The sequence below is a fragment of the Heteronotia binoei genome, chromosome 1, assembly GCF_032191835.1.
Source record: "Heteronotia binoei isolate CCM8104 ecotype False Entrance Well chromosome 1, APGP_CSIRO_Hbin_v1, whole genome shotgun sequence".
Taxonomy (NCBI): domain Eukaryota; kingdom Metazoa; phylum Chordata; class Lepidosauria; order Squamata; family Gekkonidae; genus Heteronotia; species Heteronotia binoei.
The window spans coordinates 182,550,155-182,573,464 of NC_083223.1; the positions used below are offsets into that span (position 1 = coordinate 182,550,155).

General features: G+C 41.9%; 1 protein-coding gene across 1 annotated transcript in view; it reads right to left on the bottom strand.

Moving 5' to 3' along the window:
- KIF6 (kinesin family member 6) overlaps positions 1–23,310 on the bottom strand; it is a 410,723-nt gene that overhangs the window by 217,384 nt on the left and 170,029 nt on the right. The gene's annotated exons all lie outside the window — the stretch shown is intronic.

Here is a 23,310-nt window from a genome sequence, read left to right on the forward strand (position 1 = left end):
ATCCTTGAGGCATTCACAAGCACTCTTTGGGTGCGATCTGTCAACCAGTTACAGATCCACCTAACGGTAACAAGATCCAAACCACATTTTACCAACTTGTCAACAAGAATAGTATGTGGAAACTTATCAAAAGCCTTACTGAAATCAAGATAAACGATATCTACAGCATTCCCCTGATCCAGCAAGGTAGTCACTTTCTCAAAAAAAAGAGATCAGGTTAGTCTGACATGACTTGTTCTTGAGAAACCCATGCTGGCTCTTAGTAATCACATCCATTCTTTCTAAATGTTCCAGGACCAACTGTTTGATGATTTGTTCTAAAACTTTTCCAGGTATAGACGTCAAGATGACGGGTCAATAGTTACCTGGATCCTCTTTTTTCCCCTTCTTGAAGATGGGGACAACATTCGCCGCATCCAATCTTCCAGCACCTCTCCTATTCTCCAAGTACTCTCAAAAATAATAGCCAGAGGCTCAGAAATTACATCCGCAAGCTCTTTCAGAACCCTTGGATGCAATTCATCTGGCCCTAAGGACTTCATTTCAATTAAAGAAACTAGGTGTTTATGTACTACCCCTATGCTGATCCTAGGTTGAAACTTCATACCCTCCTTATATGTTCTGTTTTTGCCATGTTGAGCACCGTTTCCCTCAGAAGAGAAGACTGAGGAAAAGTAGGAACTGAGCAGTTCCGTCCTCTCTTCATTACCTGTTACAATTTCACTTTCCTGCCCTCGCAATGGGCCTGCCATGTCCTTGCTCTTTATCTTACTCAGAACATAAGAAAAGTGCGAGGAAGGCGGTTGCTGAGTCCTGAGTTTTGACAGAAGTTTTAGTACGCACTAATGGGAACATCGCCAGAGGCCCATTTAGCCCCCTGCTTGGGGTTGGGCTCCTTGTGGAAGCAACAAGTCACATCCATGACAACTCACAACCACCCTGGCTCTCCGTCTCCTGATTGAACTCCTCAGCTTCCTGACTCTTGGCTCCAGATAACCCTGCTCTCCGCCCCCCCCCCCCCAACTTGACTACCTGACTCAACTTCGGTTAGAATTCCCTGGCTCGACCCTGGACTGAACTTGGATTTTGCTGCCGACTGCACCCATCCTGTGACAGAAACCTTCTGGAGGGAGCTAGAAATCACCCAGATTTACAACTGCCCTCCAGATGACAAAGATCAATCCCCCTGGAGAAAATGTCTACTATGAAAGGTTGACTCTCTAGCATTATATCTTGCTGAGGTCATTTCCCTCCTTAAACCTCACTCTCCCAAGGTGCCATTCCAAATCTCTAGGAATTTTCCAACCTGGAGCTGGCAAATCTGACTGAGGAACTGATCTCTATAGTTGGGAAATTTGTTGCGATCCCAGGAGATCTCCAGGTCCCATGTGATGACTGGCAATGCTAGAAGAGAATGAAGCAGGAAAAGGGGAGAGGCTATGGGGGCTTTCAGGAAAGGGAAAGGGGAAATGATGGAAGAGGAATGGGAATGAGATGCTTCCTGCAAGTCCTTGTGGGTTCCTGCTTATTTTATTTCAATAGCATGAGAACATATAATACCAATAACATGATAGGTGGGGAAATAACCCCATCTGGAATCACCAGATGGCAAAAATCATGTAGCAATGTTTTACCTCTTTGAAAACATACAAACAAAAGAAATCCTGGCAGGGCAAAAAGAGATTATTACTCTCATCTTTACAGACCAAATGAACTACAGGGGAAGGACAGAGATAGTATGTTTGATCCTAACTGAAAAATAGAATGTTCCCGTTCCATGGTTGGGCCCAGAATAGATGATGAGTTTTATATGAGGAATTTCAGAGCTCTGTCTTCCTACCATGACACAGTCTAATCTGAAACCTCAACTGGCCAACAGATTTTCTTTCTCCCCCACACACTATTTTGCATAATGCTGGTGTATATTAATTTGATGTACAAAGAATGGTTACCATTTGATTTTTTTAAAGAAGTCTAGTACTGTACAACTATCTCATTTGTGTATAAAAGCTGTAATCTGGATATAATTATTTACCTTCTGGAAGCATGCTTTATAATCCCTATAGTTTGGCACAATATTTTACAGTGCATTATTCCCTCACAACTAGACTGCTACTGTGATATCACATCATCCAAAACGCAGTAGCTGCAAGAACACAAGGACAAATCTAAAGCTTAGCCAAGTGGAACAATCAAAGCTGTACATTTAAAAAGAAAAAATTTGTAGTGTTTTCACAGCTGAAGAATGCCAGACATCTATATCAATGTCCCAGACAATAAAGCTAATTCCATTAAAACGTTCTCCAACTGGTTACTTCATGACTTTTTTTGTTCAAAATACATTTCAAATTAGTTCACCATTACATTGATGATGGCCTTTTCTCCATGTGGTATCATACGTTGAATATTTTAAAAAATCTTGCTTCATCTATCAGCTTCATGAATATGAATGTGTTGTTGTTGTCAACTATGAGATTAACAAGAGTGCAGTGCCGGATTATATCCTGTGGAGGTCCCTAGGCAGTCAAAATCTTTGGAGGCCCCCTTGCAAATGATCTCAGTTTGAGTGCCCACCCCACAACCCCTGCTGCAACCTGCAAGCACCTTCTCAAAAGCCCTTTGTCAAAGCTGTGGGGGAGAGGCAGAGAGAGGCAAACTTGGTGACAATGCCAGCAGCAGCGGCACCAGACGTGTCTGGCAAAGAGCAGCTGAGTTGCTGGTTGCTCATGCAGGCTGGGAGAGCTGCAAGGAGGGGGGAAACCAGGGGGGAGCCAACCCAAGGCCCCTAAAGGTGTGGGGGCCCATAGGCCAGTGCCTACTTGGCCTAATTGTTAATCCAGATCAGCAAGAGTGAGTACTTTAAGAACAGATGAGGGGGGAAATTGAAGCCTAGTAATTTTAAGTTCACACTGGCTATAGTATTTACATCTATTGCATTGTCAATGTGTTAGTTATCTCACACTTTATGCTTCCTTTCAAAATACCAAATTTGTGTTCTCTTTTTTAAAGGAAATAATTTCTTCATTTTTCCTTGTTCAAAAGCTCTTTCTACCAGAAATGGTTTCAAGAACTTGGAACATGATGTGTTCATTATATAATAAAATATGAAGCAAAGGAAGGCTTGGGGCTATTTGATCTGGAGATATATTTATGAATGCAACAAGTATATATGGTCATTGACAACATTCTCTGGACCCATGATTTTAAAAATTAATATTTAATAAAACACTATTTTATTGACACAGGCAATGTCCTATTCCACAGCAATCAATGAAATTAAGACTACATTCCTAAGCACAATATACAAGTCCCACTGAACATGGAGGGATAAAATGAATGCCGGTTGGTTGCTCTCTTTTATAACAGCATTCAAAGCACATAAGAAAAACAGTAAGCACTGTAAGAGCAGGTATTATCAGTCAACACATGTATAAATTCAGTAGTAAAACCATCACCAAGTAATAATAATTTGAACTTCTGAAATTAAAACCCAGTTTGCATAGTTGTCTAACACATAACAAATAATTTGCTTGGAGAGGAAGGATGACCCATGCCTTTTGATTTATTGACATTTGATCATTACAAAATGCAAGAGAAAATCAGAAAATGGTGTGCAAGGAGAACGATAAGGAGATAGGAGATAGACTTCAAATTGCAAAGAAACGAATCTGGAATGTAGGAAATAAACGTCTAGACATAATGTGACAGCAAGACAGTTTGAAGAAGAATTTTACATACTCAGGATAGTGATGGAGAGACTGGGAGAAACATACAGCAGAGTCAGCACAACAAAGAAATGTCAAGAAATTGGGGAAACTTGATGAGCTGGTAGAAAGAGATTATTCCCTTGCTGATGAACTCTGTTTTAGTTAATAATGAAGATTTATACAGCTTTCAGATGGATTCCTCCCACACATTATTTTGTGCCTTCTTTTTTTTGCTACTCATAGCTTTGAAAATCCTCCCACCTCAATTAGGAGCCTATTTTCTTTTCTTCCTAAAATTAGTACAAAGAGTGCATTCTTGTATTGCTGAACTATCTGGTGTCTATCAGATTATAAATTCTTCCAAGTAGGCCAGGAGCCTCTCAATTATGTGATCTCGGTTATTTTCAACCTGCCTAATAACTGCCTATAATCCTGCTGTTAAGTTACTAGAGCATCATCCTGTGTGCCCTTTAGGTTTGCCAATCCCCAGGTCCCAGCGGGGGTTCTTCTGCTTTCCCAGGCTCCTTCCCACCCCCAGTCAGCCTGCCGGCGGGGGGGAAGTCCCGCCCCCACAGGACCATGTGCCTTTCCACCTCCGGAGGCTTTAGTCTCCGATTGAAAAGCTTCCTCTTGGGATGGTGTGTCTGTGTTACTTGGAAGAAGTTGGCAGCAACTTGTGAGTGGAGAGGCCAATCCCTCGCTTCAGAGTCACCAGAAACGGGGTGTGTGGGGGGGGGGGGAGGAAAACGTCTGCTGATCACTTCATTATTCCATATGTGGAGATCGATTCTCATAGGGTATAATGGGGAATTGATCTGGAGATTTCGGGGGCTCTGAGGGAGCTGTTTTTTAAGGTAGAGGCACCAAATTTTCAGTATAGTATCTAGTGCCTCTCCTCAAAGTACCCCCCAGGTTTCAAAATGATTGGACCAGGGAGTCCAATTCTATGAGCCCCAAAAGAAGGTGCCCCTATCTTTCATTATTTCCTATGGAAGGAAGGCATTTAAAAAGGTGTGCTGTCTCTTTAAATGTGATGGCCAGAACTCCCTTGGAGTTCAATTCTGCTTGTCACACCCTTGCTCCTGGCTTCGCCCCCAATGTCTCCTGGCTCCACCCCCAAAGTCCCCAGATATTTCTTGAATTGGACTTGGCAACCCTAGTGACCTTACATGGGAGTAAGTCTCACGGACATCAGTGGGATTCATGGGGATAGGATGACTAGGTTAGTGGCGGAGCATAAAACTTTCTGCTGTATTGTAGTTCAGACACAAAGGGGGCATATAGTTCCTTAGAAGGATATGCCCATGTCTACTAAGAGATAGGTTTGAGGTTCAGGACAGAGTCTGAATGCAGCATGAAACAGAAGTACAGAGCGAGAAAGAGAGAGAAATACTAAAGTAAAATCCATTCCTTGATTTCCAATTTGATTTGTGAAATTCTAGCAGTAAAAAACATGGCAAAACATGCTGGGTGACACCAACCATTGTTGGTGATAGATGCTGTAAATTTGATAGTAGAAAGGCAATAATGAGATTTACATCTGAGTAAACATATCTAGTATTGTACTGCACACTTATTTAAATTTGCAGACTTGGTAATGGAAAAAAAACCTAAGAGACATTTTCAAGACAATCTGAAGACAATTTACTCGAACAATTTTTGTTTTACTACAGTTCTAGAAACATTCACATGTAGCTATAATTTACTGGTTCTCCATAAGGATTCCTCTGATATTATCATATCCATCTGCTCAAAACAAAAAATAGTAAAAGCTTCAAAATAAGCAAACAATGAACCAAGAGGCTTGAAGACTTTAAAAAAGGGGAAGAACTCAGCAGTAATACTCCCCTGCTGTAAGCTTCAGCAAACTTCTTAAAGATCATGTGTAATACATCTGGCTACCTTCACAGGGCTTCACTTCAAAAATGGAAAATATATAAAACAAGGCAGTTCATTGTACTCTCAAAGTGTTATACAGCAGAACATGGAACCTATGAAAATATCCAAACTCTCAGAGGAAAAGTTGGGTGCCCAAATTCAATGAGCTGAATGAATTGTTGGCACCATAATGTCACTTTCAACATCATTAGATTTATTCTGTTCACATGTGATCAGAATTTTAAAGGCAAACCATAAGGATCTTTTAAAATCAGCTAACCCCATCTCATGATGACAGCTTCCAAAGTAATTTACAATGGAACTAAATGCAGAGGGTCAGACACAAGGCCTAAGCATTACTTAAGTCACATGAAGTCCTCAGAATACACTTTGGTGGTATTTAAACTGAACATAGGCTTTGCATTAGTCTTCATATAAATTAGAGGTCAGTCTAATTATGCACACAGTGGAATCCTTTCACTAACATCTGATTCATGCAATTTACTTCCTCTTTTTCCCACCCTCTATCTCAATCATTAGTTTTTTTTCTTTTTTGTATTTTAAGATTCCAATTATCACAGCTACTCTCTGAGATGCACTGGGACAAATGAAGAAATGTACAGATTATCACAAAGTGGCTACATACAATGCACTCTATGTAGTAATATCTAAAAGTACCAGTTTTATAGTTACTGTATTTGTATAGCTGACCACATAACAACACCTGTTGACCACACTTTTTGTTGAGAGAGAAATATATTTGAATAGTACCTAAAAATCAAAGTTAAAAGCACCCTTTCAAATTTCTATATTTTGTTATTGGCTGCATCTCATAAATCAACTCTGAGGTTTGTTAAGAGTGTCATAACATTCCATAAGTCTTTTGTAGGTTGTTTATATAGAAGTTACTCAGCATTGCTGGGGGAAGCAGCTGGCACAGAACTGCTGGTGAGGTGACTGTTAATTTTGCTTTTCTTAAACTGATGGGGAGCATTAACTGAGGTTGCTGGTCGAGAGAAAGAGATTGAGTTTCTTGATGCTCTCAATGACTGTGCTATGGAGCAGATGGTCTCAGAACCTGCCAGGGGTGGGGCGATCCTGGATTTGGTCCTAAGTAATGCCCAAGACTTGGTGAGAGATGTAAAAGTGATTGCGCCACTTGGGAGCAGTGACCATAATGTTATTGATTTCACCGTTTGTATAAATAGGGAGTTGTCCAAAAAGACCGCCACAACCACGTTTAACTTTAAAAGGGGTAAATACACTGAGATGAGGAGGCATGTGAGGAGGAAACTGAAAGGAAAGGTACATATGGTCAAAACCCTTGGGGAAGCTTGGATGCTATTTAAAACTATAATCCTAGAAGCTCAGATAAAATACATACCACAAGTTAGGAAAGGCACAAACAGGCATAAGAAAAGGCCTGCGTGGTTAACTAACAAAGTAATGGAAGCTGTAAAAGGTAAGAAGGACTCCTTTAAGCGGTGGAAAACCAGTCCAAGTGAGATTAGTAAAAGGGAACATAGGCTGTGGCAAATCAAATGCAAGACTGTGATCAGGCAGGCAAAAAGGGACTATGAGGAGCATATTGCAAAAAACATAAAGACCAACAATAAAACTTTCTTCAAATATATTAGAAGTAGGAAACCAGCCAGGGAGGCAGTGGGGCCCTTGGATGACCATGGGGTAAAAGGATTACTGAAGGAGGATAGGGAAATGGCTGAGAAGCTAAATGAATTTTTTGCCTCCGTCTTCACTGTGGAAGATGAGAACTTTTTGCCTGCCCCAGAACCACTAATTTTGGAAGGGGTATTGAAAGACCTGAGTCAGATTGAGGTGACAAAAGAGGAGGTCCTACAACTGATAGACAAATTAAAAACTAATAAGTCACCGGGTCCGGATGGCATACATCCGAGAGTTCTGAAAGAACTCAAAGTTGAATTTGTGGATCTTCTAACAAAAATCTGTAATCTTTCATTGAAATCTGCCTCCGTTCCTGAGGACTGGAAGGTAGCAAATGTCACCCCCACCTTTAAAAAAGGTTCCAGAGGAGACCCGGGAAATTACCCGGGAAAGGCCAGTCAGTCTGACTTCAATACCGGGAAAGTTGGTAGAAACCATTATCAAGGACAGAATGAGTAGGCACATTGATGAACACGGGTTATTGAGGAAGACTCAGCATGGGTTCTGCAAGGGAAGATCTTGCCTCACTAACCTGTTACATTTCTTTGAGGGGGTGAACAAACATGTGGACAAAGGAGACCAAATAGATGTTGTTTACCTTGACTTCCAGAAAGCTTTTGATAAAGTTCCTCATCAAAGGCTCCTTAGAAAGCTTGAGAGTCATGGAGTAAAAGGACAGGTCCTCTTGTGGATCAAAAACTGGCTGAGTAATAGGAAGCAGAGAGTGAGTATAAATGGGCAGTCTTCGCAGTGGAGGACGGTAAGCAGTGGGGTGCTGCAGGGCTCGGTACTGGGTCCCATGCTCTTTAACTTGTTCATAAATGATTTAGAGTTGGGAGTGAGCAGTGAAGTGGCCAAGTTTGCGGATGACACTAAATTGTTCAGGGTGGTGAGAACCAGACAGAATTGTGAGGAACTCCAAAGGAATCTGTTGAGGCTGGGTGAGTGGGCGTCAACGTGGCAGATGCGGTTCAATGTGGCCAAGTGCAAAGTAATGCACATTGGGGCCAAGAATCCCAGCTACAAATACAAGTTGATGGGGTGTGAACTGGCAGAGACTGACCAAGAGAGAGATCTTGGGGTCGTGGTAGATAACTCACTGAAAATGTCAAGACAGTGTGCGTTTGCAATAAATAAGGCCAACGCCATGCTGGGAATTATTAGGAAGGGAATTGAAAACAAATCAGCCAGTATCATAATGCCCCTGTATAAATCGATGGTGCGGTCTCATTTGGAGTACTGTGTGCAGTTCTGGTCGCCGCACCTCAAAAAGGATATTATAGCATTGGAGAAAGTCCAGAGAAGGGCAACTAGAATGATTAAAGGGCTGGAGCACTTTCCCTATGAAGAAAGGTTGAAACGCTTGGGACTCTTTAGCTTGGAGAAACGTCGACTGCGGGGTGACATGATAGAGGTTTACAAGATAATGCATGGGATGGAGAAAGTAGAGAAAGAAGTACTTTTCTCCCTTTCTCACAATACAAGAACTCATGGGCATTCGATGAAATTGCTGAGCAGACAGGTTAAAATGGATAAAAGGAAGTACTTCTTCACCCAAAGGGTGATTAACATGTGGAATTCACTGCCACAGGAGGTGGTGGCGGCCACAAGTATAGCCACCTTCAAGAAGGGTTTAGATAAAAATATGGAGCACAGGTCCATCAGTGGCTATTAGCCACAGTGTATGTGTGTATATAAAAATTTTTGCCACTGTGTGACACAGAGTGTTGGACTTGATGGGCCGTTGGCCTGATCCAACATGGCTTCTCTTATGTTCTTATGCTGTGTGAGAGAATTGTATGATGGTTGCTGTGTGACTGCTTGGTACCTGCTAGAGAGGGGTTTCTGATTGCTTCTCTGTGTTTTTGCCTGGTTTGTTGCTGAGAGAGGAATGCCTGTTTGCCCAGGGGTGGTTGCTGTCCCCACCCTCTACTGTTGCTCTGGCTGTTGACTCATTAGTGGGGGCTATGAGCCTTTAAATTGCAAGTCTCCTCCTCACCAGAGGCATGAGCCAAAGGGCAAGAGCTAAGGGGCTTTTGCCCTGGGGCTCTTAGTGTGGAAGTCCGACATGAAGGCCCTGTAGGAAGATGAGTGGCTATTAACAAGTAGTTTTTGGAGGCAGTTTGGCAGGAAAGTTATCAGGGAGGTGTAAAATTCAGAGAATTAATTTGGATTGGATTTGAAAATTGAAATGGGTTGCAGCAGCATGGCTGGTGAAGGAGAGAGCCAATGACATGCAAAGTCTGTGGCATGTTTGTATTCTTACCTGAGAGTGACAGCAATTACACTTGCAGCAACTATAAGTTGGCAGCCCTACTGGAGGACAAGATACAGGGACTTGAGGCATGTTTGTTCAGAGCGGCTCACAATCTCCTTTACCTTCCTCCCCCACAACAAACACCCTGTGAGGTGGGTGGGGCTGGAGAGGGCTCTCACAGCAGCTGCCCTTTCAAGGACAACTTCTGCCAGAGCTGTGGCTGACCCAAGGCCATTCCAGCAGGTGCAAGTGGAGGAGTGGGGAATCAAACCCGGTTCTCCCAGATAAGAGTCCACCCACTTAACCACTACACCAAACTGGCTAAGCAGTCGGTTCCAGGGTCTCCCTTTAAATATTGATTCTGGACCACTGGAACAAGGACAACTTCCCCAGCCTCCACAAAGCTTTGAAGAAATTTCTCAGGCCCTGGTGAATGAGAGGACTCAAGCTTCTGCTCCTCTATATAGGAGAAGATGTGTGCTGGTACCTGGGGATTCCATACTCAGTGGGGTAAAGCCGACTGGACTTGTCACAAGAAGTATGCTGTCCACCGGATGCATACATCCAGAATGTGACTGAAAGGGTAGGAAGACTCATGAAGCCCACATATTATTATCCTTTATTGCTGATTCATGTGGGTACAAATAATACTGTGGGTACAAATGATACTCTGCTAAAAATGAAATGTCAAATAAATTACTGACTGGCAACTTCGTTTTCCAGAAAGTAGGCAGGGAAACAAAGGATTCTGCTATCTTGGACTTGATTCTCACCAATAAGGAAGAACTGGTTGACAAGGTGACAGTAGTGGGCACCCTGGGTAGTAGTAACCATGATTTTGGAATTTACAATCTTGGGGAAGGGGAAAACTGTGTATAGTCAAACATATAGGTTGGACTTCAGGAAAGAAAATTTTGACAGACTTAAAGTTATGCTGGGTAGAATTCCATGGCCAGAATTACTTAAGGAGAAGGGAGTTCAAGTAGGCTTGCAAGTCCCCAGGCCCCAGTGGGGGATCCCCTGGATTTTCAGACTCCTCTCCACCACCAGCCAGCTGTGCAGTGATGGGAAGCCCCACCCCAACAGCCACCATGTGCCTTAAAACCTCTGCAGGTTTAGAAGAGGCTTGCAAGTGTTTGTGTTTCTGAATGCGTGTGTGCCTTTAAATCTGGCAAGAGGAAAGCTGCAAGGGTTGGGGCAAGCAGACAGAGCCATGTTGCTCTCAGTCCTTCAGTTTGTTTGGAGGAAAACTCTACCCCTAGGCTATTCTTTCGTTTTCTTGAAGAAGTTAGTTTGGTTAAAACAATTTATTATAATGTAATATATTGTAATGGTATGTTATCATTTGTCATTAAATGTTAATACACATATATCACATTTTCTCCACCACCACCCCTTTTTGGTGACCCCCAGCAGTGCCTTCCCCCTTAACAAACATCTCCATAATAGTATTTAATTTAGTTTGTTATAAGGTAATAAACTCTATCTATTAAAGAATCTTTTTCTAAAAAGCCCAAAGGTTATAATTATAATCCATCTTCATGGCATTTCTTCTTATTAGCAAGTAAACGAAAACGTTATAATCCAATAATTCTATTTTTTAAAAAACTGTAATCTATATATAGTTTCTTTAAAGATTAACCATTGTCAAAGATCACCAGATGTCCTTTAATGTTCCATTGTTTTTCAATATATTTTTGAAACTTTCCCAACTCGCTTTTAAACTTCTCTAGATCTTGTTCTTTTAAGATTCTTGTAAGTTTGTCCATTTCACTCCAATGCATGACCTTCAAAGTCCATTCCCACTTTTCTGGTATTTTGTCTTGCTTCCATATTTACGCATATAATGTCCATGCAGCTGAAAGCATATACCAAATTATTGTTTTACAGTCAGCTAATAATGCTTTCTCCTGCATTTTTTGCATAGTGGAATCTACTTTATCCATTCTTGTATCTAGGTCTTTCATCTTTTCCTCCACCTTCTGCACTTTCTGTAGAGCTGCTTGTGTGTCTTTTCTGAGATCTTCAATGTCTTTTTTAACTTCTTATGCACTGGACTCAATATCTTTTTTTAGTTCTGTTTTCGTTTCTCTGATTATCTTTGCCAATCTTGCTTCCATAGCATCCATTGCTTCTTGCCATCCTGGTTTCTCAGCCCTGTCAGTTTTAACTTTGGCCATTTTTTCTTCTTCAAGTGACCCAGCCCTCGTTCGCATCTGCCTTGCTGCTAATCTTTGCTCCGACATCACTGTTTACCTATTGCTTTAAATAGGTCCAAAAGTTGACCTCTCATATTCAAATTTTAAATACACAGTCCTGTAGATTAAATCATGTCCTTTTACATAAGCCCAAAATTGCCATTCTCTGATGTTCCTAGGTCAAGATATTAATTTTTTTAAAAAATTTTTTACTCAAATTGGCCACTGCGGTTTTTCTGTCCTTTTAAAAAGTTTTTTTTTCTTTTTTCTCCAAAACAGTACCAAAGTTGATTCTAAGTATATAGTCCAATAGATTTAACCTTTTAATGACAATATCTGCCGGCTCTGCTCTTTTTCAATGTCCAGTTTTCTTTTAATTAATTTTTAAAATTTTGACCTTCTTATAATGGCCGCTGATACTTCTCTATGATTTTGAGTCCTAGAGAAGGCTGGGAAGCTTGTTATTTTTCCCTTCTCCTAATGTCTCCTTCCTTTACCTTCTTTCCTTTCTTGACACGAAGTCTCATTTTCAGTGGTTATGAAATCTCACGTTGTTTCAATGACGACATTTCCTGTATTATAATCACCAGCTCAGCAAATCTTCTTGGAGAGGTTGTCTATTTCAGACCACAGGTATTCCAAACAATATTTGTTTTTCCTCTTTTAGTCTTAATTCTCCAAGTTTACAAGTCCCAATTTTAACCCCTTCTTTCACTTCCTTAATATAAGATGATATTTCTGGATCAAGACCTTTGTTTTTATTTTTATTTAGTCTTTTATTAGTCCCGGAGTGATAGATATAAATCTTTTACCTTCTATTCTGATATCCTTCTGTGCACTGCTCTCTTAGTTGTTAGATGTTGATCAGTCTCAAAGAAGCTTTGTATCTTGGTGGATTTAAGCCAACTTAATGACCTCAGAGATCCTCTGTAGACGACTGAATGCAGTCCTTCTCGGGGGACTCTTCAAATCCAAAAAGGAACCCCACTGGAGTCCCTCGTCAGCCAAAGTAAATCCCCTCAGAACTTGATAAGCATATCTTGGCCCTCTCCCTGCCTGGAACAGGTAGGCAGCAGGTGTTAAGATCACCTTCTCTGCCCAGAACAGAGGTTCTGATCTGTTCGTCAGCTGAAGAGCAGCTCAATCCTCCATGACCAAAACCCAGAAGTCTTGAAGAAGTTAGCTGAAATATAGCAGATGGTTATATTTAGCGACGTGAATAAATTACCCCAGTGAGATCACATAAGTGTGTACTTGCTAACTATGTTGATTTTGGCTGTTAGGTGAGAGTGTATGTTCACTTTCATTTAGTGGAAGTGTAGTTGCTGGGGACAAGGAAATGAAGACTGTACGCAGGGGAACTGTGCTGCTGTATTATTTATTTATTTATTTATTTTAGGGAATGGGAAAATCTCCTGGCTCCACCCCCCAAAGTCTCCCAGCTCCACCTCCAAAGTCCCCAGATATTTTCTGAGTTGGAGCTGACAACCCTAAGTTCAAGAGGGGTAGGAGTTTCTTAAAAACAAAATATTGAAGGCACAATCACAAATGATTCCTATGAGAAGGAAAAATGGGAGAAGCCTAAAGAAGCCAAGGTGCCTCCATAAACAGCTTTCTAATGACTTCAGAAATAAAAGACTTGTTTAGGAAATTGAAGGAGAGCCTTATAACCAAAAATGAATATAAACAAATAACTAGTGCTTGTAGAGAGAAAGTTAGGAAAGCTAAAGCTCAATATGAGCTTAGGCTAGTGAGAGATGCTAAATACAACAACAAAAAATAGATATTTTCTTATGTTCAAAGTAAGAAAAAGAACAAAGGTTGTGGTAGCCCCCTTGTGGGAACAGGAAACAGAAACTGTAACAGGTGATGAAGAGAGGGCAGAACTGTTCAATTCCTACTTTTCCTCAGTTTTCCCTTGGAAGGCAAATGGTGCTCAACATAGCAAAAACAGAACATATGATGAGGGAAGAGAGTTGCAGCCTAGGATCGTTACAGGGGTAGTATATAAACACCTAATTTCTTGAAATGAAATGAAATTTTTGGGGCCAGATGAATTGCATCTAAGGGTACTAAAAGAACTTGCAGATGTAATTTCTGAGCCTCTGTCTATTATTTTTGAGAATTTTTGGAGAACAGGTGAGGTGCCAGAAGATAGGAAGCAGGCAAATGTCCCCATGTTCAAGAAGGGGAAGAAGGAGAATTCAGGTAACTACCGACCTGTTGGCTTGACGTCTATACTTGGAAATTTTTTTAGAATAAATCATTAGTCAGTTCTTGAACATTTGGGAAGGATGGCTGTAATTACTAAGAGCTAGCATGGGTTTCTCAAGAAAAAGTCATGTCAGACTAACCTGATCTCTTTTTTTGAAAGATAGAGGGGTGGAGACAAACCAAGGTGTGGGGGCCACTAAATAAATTATATAGTGTATCCTTGTGAAATAATGGAAAGGACCCAGTTTTCTGATGTTATCCACTTCCAGGATGATAGGAAGGTATGGAGACAGGTAGGGAAGATTCATGGGTGGTGATAAGGTGGCTTCAGCTTCGGTAGACTGAGAGCAGAGGAGTTAAAGGTTCTGCTTGGAGGTCTTGGGGTTCTTTGGTCTGGACAATCTGGATTTGGATTTAGATCCTTATGATAGTCTCTTTGCTCCCTGAAGATGTTGTATATGCCATATCTGATCCAGTGAGGTTTTGCTGAATGGCAAGACCTATGATCTGGACCGGGATCTGGATGTATAAGTGCAGGTGCTAGTAGTGATGCTCAGATTGCGAGAAGCCTTTACACTCTTGTCCATGTCCTGCAGCATGGTGTCTGTTCTGGAGTGGAAGACACCAATACTGTTGAATGGGAGGTCCTTGATGCATGTCCTCATATCCAGATTAAGGGCGATTGACCGAAGTCACCACACAAATCACTTGACCAGGCTTCTCCAGGGAAGAGGCTACTGGGGGAGGAAATGAAGAATAGCCAAGGATCAGTGTGGTGTAGTGGTTAGGGTGTCAGACACTTATCTGAGACCGAGGTTCAAATCCCTGCTCCTCTATGAAAGCTTGGTTGGTGACATCTGGATAATCACTCTCTCTCAGCTCAATTTACCACACAGTGTTGTTGTAAGCACAAAATGAAGAATACTGTAAGTTGGTTTGGGTCCCCACTGGGCAAAAAGGGGGTAAGTATACAGCAAATAAAGCTGAAGACTGATGGGGGGAAAAACAGGTTGCTTACCTGTAACTGATGATCTTCGAGTGGTCATCTGTGCATTCACACCCTTGGGATTCCAGACACCTGCACTGGCTCCAACCAGTACTGAAAAGCTCTAAAATAGATCTTTATGTCCCGACCACTGGGCATGCCCATGGCAACAACCGCGCATGCCCAGTAGGCGGTGCAGGAAGATCCCGCCAGTTTCCTTCTGACCGCTGAAGCAACTCCAATCAACCTCTGAAGAAGTGCCAGCGGAGGGGAGGAAGGGCGGGTGGTGTGAATGCACAGATGACCACTCGAAGATCATCAGTTACAGGTAAGCAACCTGTTTATCTTCTTTGTGGTCTCTATGCATCACACCATTGGGAGAATACCAAGCTAAAGCTTACCTGGAGGAGGGAGCTGGCACTAGACGACTGCAGCCTGAAGCACCGCACTCCCCACACACATGCGGTCCGTCACACACGCATCTAAGGCATAATGCTTCACAAAGGTATCTGGGGGTTGCCCAAGAAGCTGCTCTGCAGATGTCGGTAAGAGGCACCCCCTTGAGGAAGGCAGTGGACGTAGCTATAGCATGTGTAAAATGAGCTCTAGGAGGTTCCGGCAAAGGCCGTTTGGCTTGTAGATACCCCAACTTAATAGTCTCCACAATCCATTTCGAAAGTCTCTGGGAGGAGACTCGTTTTTCCTTAGATGGACCGGAATAGCACACAAACAGGCTGGGCGTTAAACAAAACTCCTTAGTTCTATGTAGGTAGAACAACAAGGTACGTTTAACATCAAGCGTATGCAGGGTTTTTTGTTCCAGACCCTGTGGGGAAGGGAAAAAGGCCAATAACAAAGTCTTGGAATGTAGATGGAACTCCGGCACCACCTTGGGCAAAAAATGAATGTCTGGAGCAATGACGACCCCTTGATCATGAAACCGCAGGTATGGAGGGTCTGATCTGAAGGCTGAGAGCTCCCCAACCCTCTTAGCGGACATGATTGCCACCAGGAATGCCACTTTCCAGGAAAGGTGAAGGGAACATGAAGCCATCAGTTCAAAGGGGTGATGCATAAAACCTCTGAGAACCACAGAGAGATCCCAAGCAGGGACGACATGACGGCCCAGTGGATGCAAATGAAAAAGACCATTCAGGAAACGCTTAGTTTCTGGGTGAGAAAACACAGTATAGCCTTCAATTTGAGCGTGATGCGCAGAAATCGATGCTAGGTAAACCTTGATGGAGGAGTATGATACACCAGAGTCCAGCAAATGTAACAGAAATGAAAAAACTGTGTGAAGACTAGGCTGATCCAGAGAGAGCCTAGAAGAAACAACGAATGAAACGAAACGTTTCCATTGCAGGTTATAGGACTTCCTGGTGGAAGGCTTTCTGATGTTTAACAAAACAAAGTCAATTCTATCAGAAACAGAAGCTAAGCAATGAGCCAAGCCAGTTTCAAGTGAGGGACGTCGAGATGGTATGTCCGTCTCCTGTTGATGAAGAGGAGATCCGGCTCCTTTGGGAGATTGGATTTTGGGAGGTTCATGCAGAGGCCCAGCGATGCTAATGTCTGTAGCGTTATTTGGATGTGATGTGACAGCAGGGAGCTGGAGTTGGCCACCCACAGCCAATCGTCTATATAGGGGAAAACAGTAACCCCTAAGAGATGGAGATGAGCTGCCACTACTACCATGATCTTGGTAAAAACTCTGAGGGCCATGGACAGGCCAAACGGAAGGGCGGTATATTGGTAGTGTTCTGCACCCACTGCAAAATGGAGGTATTGACGATGCCCCTGACTTATGGACAGATGGAAATACGCCTCCTTGAGGTCGATGGTAGCTATCCAAGAGTTCTCCTCCCACAGCGGAAGGATTTGGAACAAGGTAGTCATCCTGAACTTTTTGTAAGCGACGCAAGTGTTCAAGCCCCGGAGATCCATAATAGGCCGAAGGCCCCCATCCTTCTTTGGAACAATGAAATAACAGGAGTAGAATCTGTGTCCATGAAGAGCTTGAGGCACAGGTTCGATAGCCCCCTTCTCCAGAAGAGATTGGACTTCGGTCTTTAGGGCCTCTGAAGGCAGTGTGATGATGACGTGTGGGATGGGTGATGACTCTTGGAACTCAATCGCATATCCTTGAGCAATAATTGTAAGAACCCAGGAGTCCGTTGTGATATTCTCCCAGGCATGAAAAAAGGAAGATAACCGAGTGGCTCCAGGGGTGGCAGTGAGTGCAGGAAAGTCTGGTAGGGCAACAACAGGGGAGTCAACGACTCTGGTTGGGGTTGGTAGGTTGTTTTGCACGAGATTGTCGAAATTGACCTTGAAATTTCTATTTCGCTGGGAATGACTTTCCCTGTTGAGAATGGGATCTGTTCTACCACGGTTGATCAGGGGAGGAATGGCTCTGAGATCTGCAGGACCATGGACGGGAGTATGGCTTCTGCCAGAAGGAACGTGTGGAGGAAGAAGCACTCAAAGTACAGGAAGCCTTCATGCTCTTATCAAGGTCCTGTAAGTTGGTATCCGTTGAGGAATGGAAGAGGCCCGAACCGTCGAATGGAAGGTCCTCAATGGCAGACCTCATGTCATGATTGAAAGTGGTAGACCTAAGCCATGCATGTCTACGGAGGGCGACAGCAGATGACAATGTTTTGCCAAAGGTGTCAGCTGCATGTTTCGAGGAGTTGAGCTGCTGCTTTGCTACCAACATGCCTTCCTTCTGGATCTTCTGCAGGGAACGGCGATGTTTTTCCGGAAGATGCTGGAGAATAGTAGATCTATCTTCTTTCCCTCTTTGTCAGGAGAGGATGCACAATGCTTGCCCTTAGACGACGATGTGACCACCAGGGAGTTGGGCTTAGGATGATTAAATAGGAATTCTGCTCCCTTTTCCTGAATTTTATACATGTGGTCTAGATGTTTAGTAGAGGCTGTGAGGGAGGCTGGTTTCTCCCAGGGTCCTTTGACAGTTTGCAACAAGATGTTGGTAAGGGGAAGGGCAACGGCTGCACACTGCACGATGTCGAAAACCAGGTCATTGACCTCGGGCTGGGGTTGTTGAACCGACAGACCTAAGGAGGTTGCCATACGTTTAATTAAGTCTCTGTAAGATTTCAGGTCTTCTGATGGAGACATTGGAGCGTCGTCAGTTACTGGCATCGATGGCATAGGCTCGGAATGATGTTGATCAGAGTCGGCGCCGATCGAGCCAGCTGACTCCTTGGCATTGGAGGATTTTGGTTAAGACGGGTTGGGTTTGAGTAAGAGTCGGTGTGGCCAGGCATTTCAATGCTGATGCCGATATTGGTTTAAATGGTTTAGGGTCCTCCCGGTGTCAATCAGCAGAACAGTAAGACGAACACCGATCCCAGTCTGGCATGTCCCGAGGGTAATTTATTAAATTGTTTACTGTCTTTCACAATGGGAATAGTTTGGAATAAATACATTATTCTCGGCAAAATGTTCATCTTAATTGCAGCTATGCTACCAAGCAATGACAAATTAAGCTTGCTCCACTTTATCATATCTTCATCCATTTTAAGCCATAACTTTTCATAATTATTTTTAAACAGATCAGTGTTCTTCATTGTTATTTCCACACCCAAATATTTTACTTTAGAGGTAACTTCACATCCCATTAACCTCTGCAATTCCTTTTATTTACTTGCATATTTTTACATAGAAGTATTGATTTTTCTTTATTAACATAAAGTCCCACCAATTCTCCAAAATCTTGTATTTTAGCTAACAACAAAGGTGTAACTCGTGTAGGATTTTCATTTATAAACATTATATCATCTGCAAATGCTCTATATTTATAGGCAAATCCTTTAATTCTCATTCCTTCTATTTCTTCATCATCTTGTATTTGCATCAATAAAATTTCAAGAGTCATTATAAACAACAATGGTGAAAGCGGACAACCTTGTCTTGTACCTTTGCTGATTATCATTTAATCTGTAAGATCTGCATTTATACATAGCCTTGCACATTGTTCAGTATATATTGCCTTTATCATTCTTATAAAGTTTTCTCCCAGCTTTATTTTTTACATTACTGCAAACATAAAGTCCCAGTTCAAATTGTCAAAAGCTTTCTCTGCATCCGCAAAAAATAATGCAACTTCCTTCTCTGGATGTCTTTCATAATATTCTACAATATTTACAACAGTTCTAATATTGTCTCTTATTTGCCTTTTAGGGAGAAAACCCGCTTGATCTTCCTTTATAAAATTTATTAAATATTGTTTAAGCCGTTCTGCCAAGATTCTTGTGTATATCTTATAATCATTATTTAATAATTAAATTGGTCTATAATTCTTTACATACGTGACATCTCTTTCTTCCTTTGGAATCAACGAAATTACATCTTCTTTCCATGTATTTGGTATTTTCCCATTTAATCTTATCGCATTCATCAATTTTTGAAGTTTCGGTACTAATTCTTCTTTAAGCTTTTAAAAATGTTTTGCCATATATCCATCTGGTCCAGGTGCCTTTCCAATTTTCATTACATTAATCGCTACTTCAATTTCTGTTTTTTCAATTGGATCATTCAATTTTTTTTCCATATATATAGTTAAGGGTGCTATTTTGATCTTTTGCAAATACGCTTTGATCCTTTCTTTCTTTACTTTAACACCCTTAAATAATTTAGCATAATACTTAAATAATTCTCTCTTTATTCCTTCTTGATCTCTCTGTTACTATCTGGATTAATTTTCTTTCAAAAAAGGCCTAATTAGGAATTTGGACACTTGGAGTGGTCCTTATATCTTGGAGACTGAAGTGGTTTCAGATGCCAAATGATAATAGCACACATTGGTAATGAGACAGGAAAACTAGCTCTCAGTTCAGTCCAGGAGGATGCATTGTCTTGAGCCTTATCATCAATTGCAATTCAGCAGTCTCTCTTATCTCCCTTTGAAATTTCTTTGTAAGACCACTGTTACTCTTAGGTCAGCAACTGAATGCTGTGGTTTCTAATGTCAGACTTATATCCATTGATTCTTTGAATCCTCCTGGATGGAATTGAGACCTAGGTTTCCTGACTCATTACCAATGCTGGTATTTCCATGCCTACTACCCCTCTGCGTATCACACCTAATCCAATCAAGCCTGCTACTGTCATTCACCTGCAATTGCCATATGACATCTGATATCACCTTTATAAAGTTCATATCTCCAGTAACTCAAGTTACATTTTATGGCATAAGAACATGAGAAGCCATGTTGGATCAGGCCAATGACTCATCCAGTCCAACACTCTGTGTCACACAGTGGCCAAAAAACCCAAGTGCCATCAAGAGGTACACCATTGGGGCTAGATGCCCTTCCACTGTGCTCCGCCCCAAGCACAAGAATACAGAGCATCACTGTCCCAGATAGAGAGTTCCAACAATAAGCTGTGGCTAATAGCCACTGATGGACCTCTGCTCCATATGCTTATCCATTCCCCTCTTGAAGCTATCTATGCTTGCAGCTGCCGCCACCTCTTGTGGCAGTGAATTTCACATGTTAATCACCCTTTGGGTGAAGTACTTCCTTTTATCCGTTCTAACCCGACTGCTCAGCAATTTCATTGAATGCCCACAAGTTCTCGTATTGTGAGAAAGGGAGAAAAGGACTTCTTTCTCTACCTTCTCTATGCCATGCATAATCTTGTAAATCTCTATCATGTCACCCCTCAGTCGATGTTTCTCCAAGCTGAAGAGCCCCAAGCGTTTTAACCTTTCTCCATAGGGAAAATGTTCTAACCCTTTAATCATTCTAGTTGCCCTTTTCTGCACATTTTCCAATGCTATAATACAGGGGGGGCCAACAGTAGCTCTCCAGATGTTTTTTGGCTACAACTCCCATCAGCTCCAGCCAGCATGGCAAATGGCTGGGGCTGATAGGAGTTGTAGGCAAAAAAAACCATCTAGAGAGCTACCGTTGGCCACCCCTGCATATCTTTTTTGAGGTGCGATGACCAGAATTGTACACAGTGCTCCAAATGAGGCCACACCATCAATTTATACAGGGGCTGATTTGATACTGGCTGGTTTGTTTTCAATTTCCTTCCTAATAATTCCCAGCATGGCGTTGGCCTTTTTTATTGCAATCACACACTGTCTTGACATTCTCAGTGAGTTATCTACCACAACCCCAAGACCTCTCTCTTAGTCAGTCTCCACCAGTTCACACCCCATCAACTTGTATTTATAGCTAGGATTTTTGGCTCCAATGTGCATTACTTTGCACTTGGCCACATTTAACCTTCATCTGCCACGTTGACACCCACTCACCCAGCCTCAACAGATCCGTTTGAAGTGCCTCACAATCCTCTCTGGTTCTCACCACCCTGAACAATTTAATGTCATCCACAAACTTAGCCACTTCACTGCTTACTCCCAATTAAAATCATTTATGAACAAGTTAAAAAGCATGGGACCCAATACTGAGCCCTGCGGCACCCCACTGATTACCGTCCTCCACTGCGAAGACTGCCCATTTATACTCTCTCTGCTTCCTATTATTTAGCCAGTTTTTGATACACAAGAGGACTTGTCCTTTTACTCCATGACTCTCGAGCTTACTAAGGAGCCTTTGATAAGGAACTTTATCAAAAGCTTTCTGGAAGTCAAGGTAAACAACATCTATTGGGTCCTCTTTCTTCACCCCCTCAAAGAACTGTAACAGGCAAGATCTTCCCTTACAGAACCCACGCTGAGTCTTCCTCAGTAACTTGTGTCCATCAATGTGTCTACTAACTCTCTCTTTGATAATGGTTTCTATCAACTTTCCCGGTATTGAAGTCAGACTGACTGGCCTGTAATTTCCCGGATCTTCTCTGGAACCATTTTTAAAGATGGGGGTGACATTTGCTACCTTCCAGTCCTCAGGAACGGAGGCAGATTTCCATGAAAGATTACAAATTTTTGCCAGGAGATCCACAAGTTCAACTTTGAGTTCTTTCAGAACTCTCGGATGTATGCCATCCGGACCTGGTGACTTATTAGTTTTTAATTTGTCAATCAGTTGTAGGACCTCCTCTCTTGTCACCTCAATCTGGCTCGGGCCTTGTGAGGGAGGACTGATCCCCCTTGCCACAAAAGAGGCTGCTGTGCAGTTTGGTTTGAGCGCGTTTCCCTTGAGTTGCATTGTTAACGGATGGGACTGTTTGGTGCAGGGAGGAGAGCTCCAAGAAAACACTAAACTCCAATCATATCTAACAGCTACAGCCCAAAACTGGCTTCAAAGCTTATAACTATGTGAGATGCTCTCATGTTGCCTAAGGGTTACATTTTTAAAATAACAGTATAGTTCTTTTTATAACTTTTAGCTACTTTTTCTTACTGGCAATTGTTTCTATCAGCTGTTCAAAAGTTTTTCAACAATTTCTTTAGTTTCCTTTAACTATTTTTAATTTGTTTTTATGGCAGTCATCTTTTCCCTTGAAAGAATGATGAATCTTTGGTGCACTGTCCAAAGTAAATGTATTCCAAATGCTCTAGACAATTCTTTTATGTCCTAGATTCACACAGTTGCAAACAACTCGTCCTTAAACAAGTATGATTTGCTTTCACCCATGTATAATTATTATGACTCATTTTGCTTACAGAATCTGGCAGAAACCAGATGGAGTTGAAGCAAAATATTACCTTTCATCTGGTTACAAAGCTACTGCAGAATGTAACAAATTTAGTAAAGTAATAAGAAAACAGGCCATCTAAAACAGATGAGCAAAATCTCAGTCCGTATTTCCTTAGAGTTCACAATGTCATATATTCTTAAGCATATGTAAAGGATTCCTACACATGAAATCTCATATTATTAGGACTTTACAACCCATTCCCAATATTAATACGTATGTTGGAAAGAATATGTAACACGGTGTCAGAAAGACTGTGGAGGTTTTTATTTCCAGAGCTTTTTTTGTAGAAAAAGCCCAGCAGGAATTCCTTTGCATATTAACTCACAGCCCCTGACACCAAGCCAACTGGAACTGCATTCCTGCTGGGCAGGGCTTTTTTTGTAGCAAGAACTCCTTTGCATATTAGGCTACACCCGCCTGATGTAGCCAATCATCCAAGAACTTATAGCAGGCCCTGTAAGAAAAGCTCTGTAACCTCTTGGAGGATCGGCTATATCAGGGGCTGTGGCCTAATATGCAAAGGAGTTCCTGCTACCAAAAAAGCCCTGCTGCTGGGGTGGGGGAGTCCTGTTTATTTCTGGTTTTTTAATGTAGTTCAACTACAATATTACATCTTGTAATCTTGATGTTTGAACATTCCAAAACTGCTTCTCTCCAAAAAATGACGAAGTCGATTGGTGAGGATATCACCATGCCAGAAAAGGTCATGAGAATATGTGCATATTGAGACTTCTGGGTTAT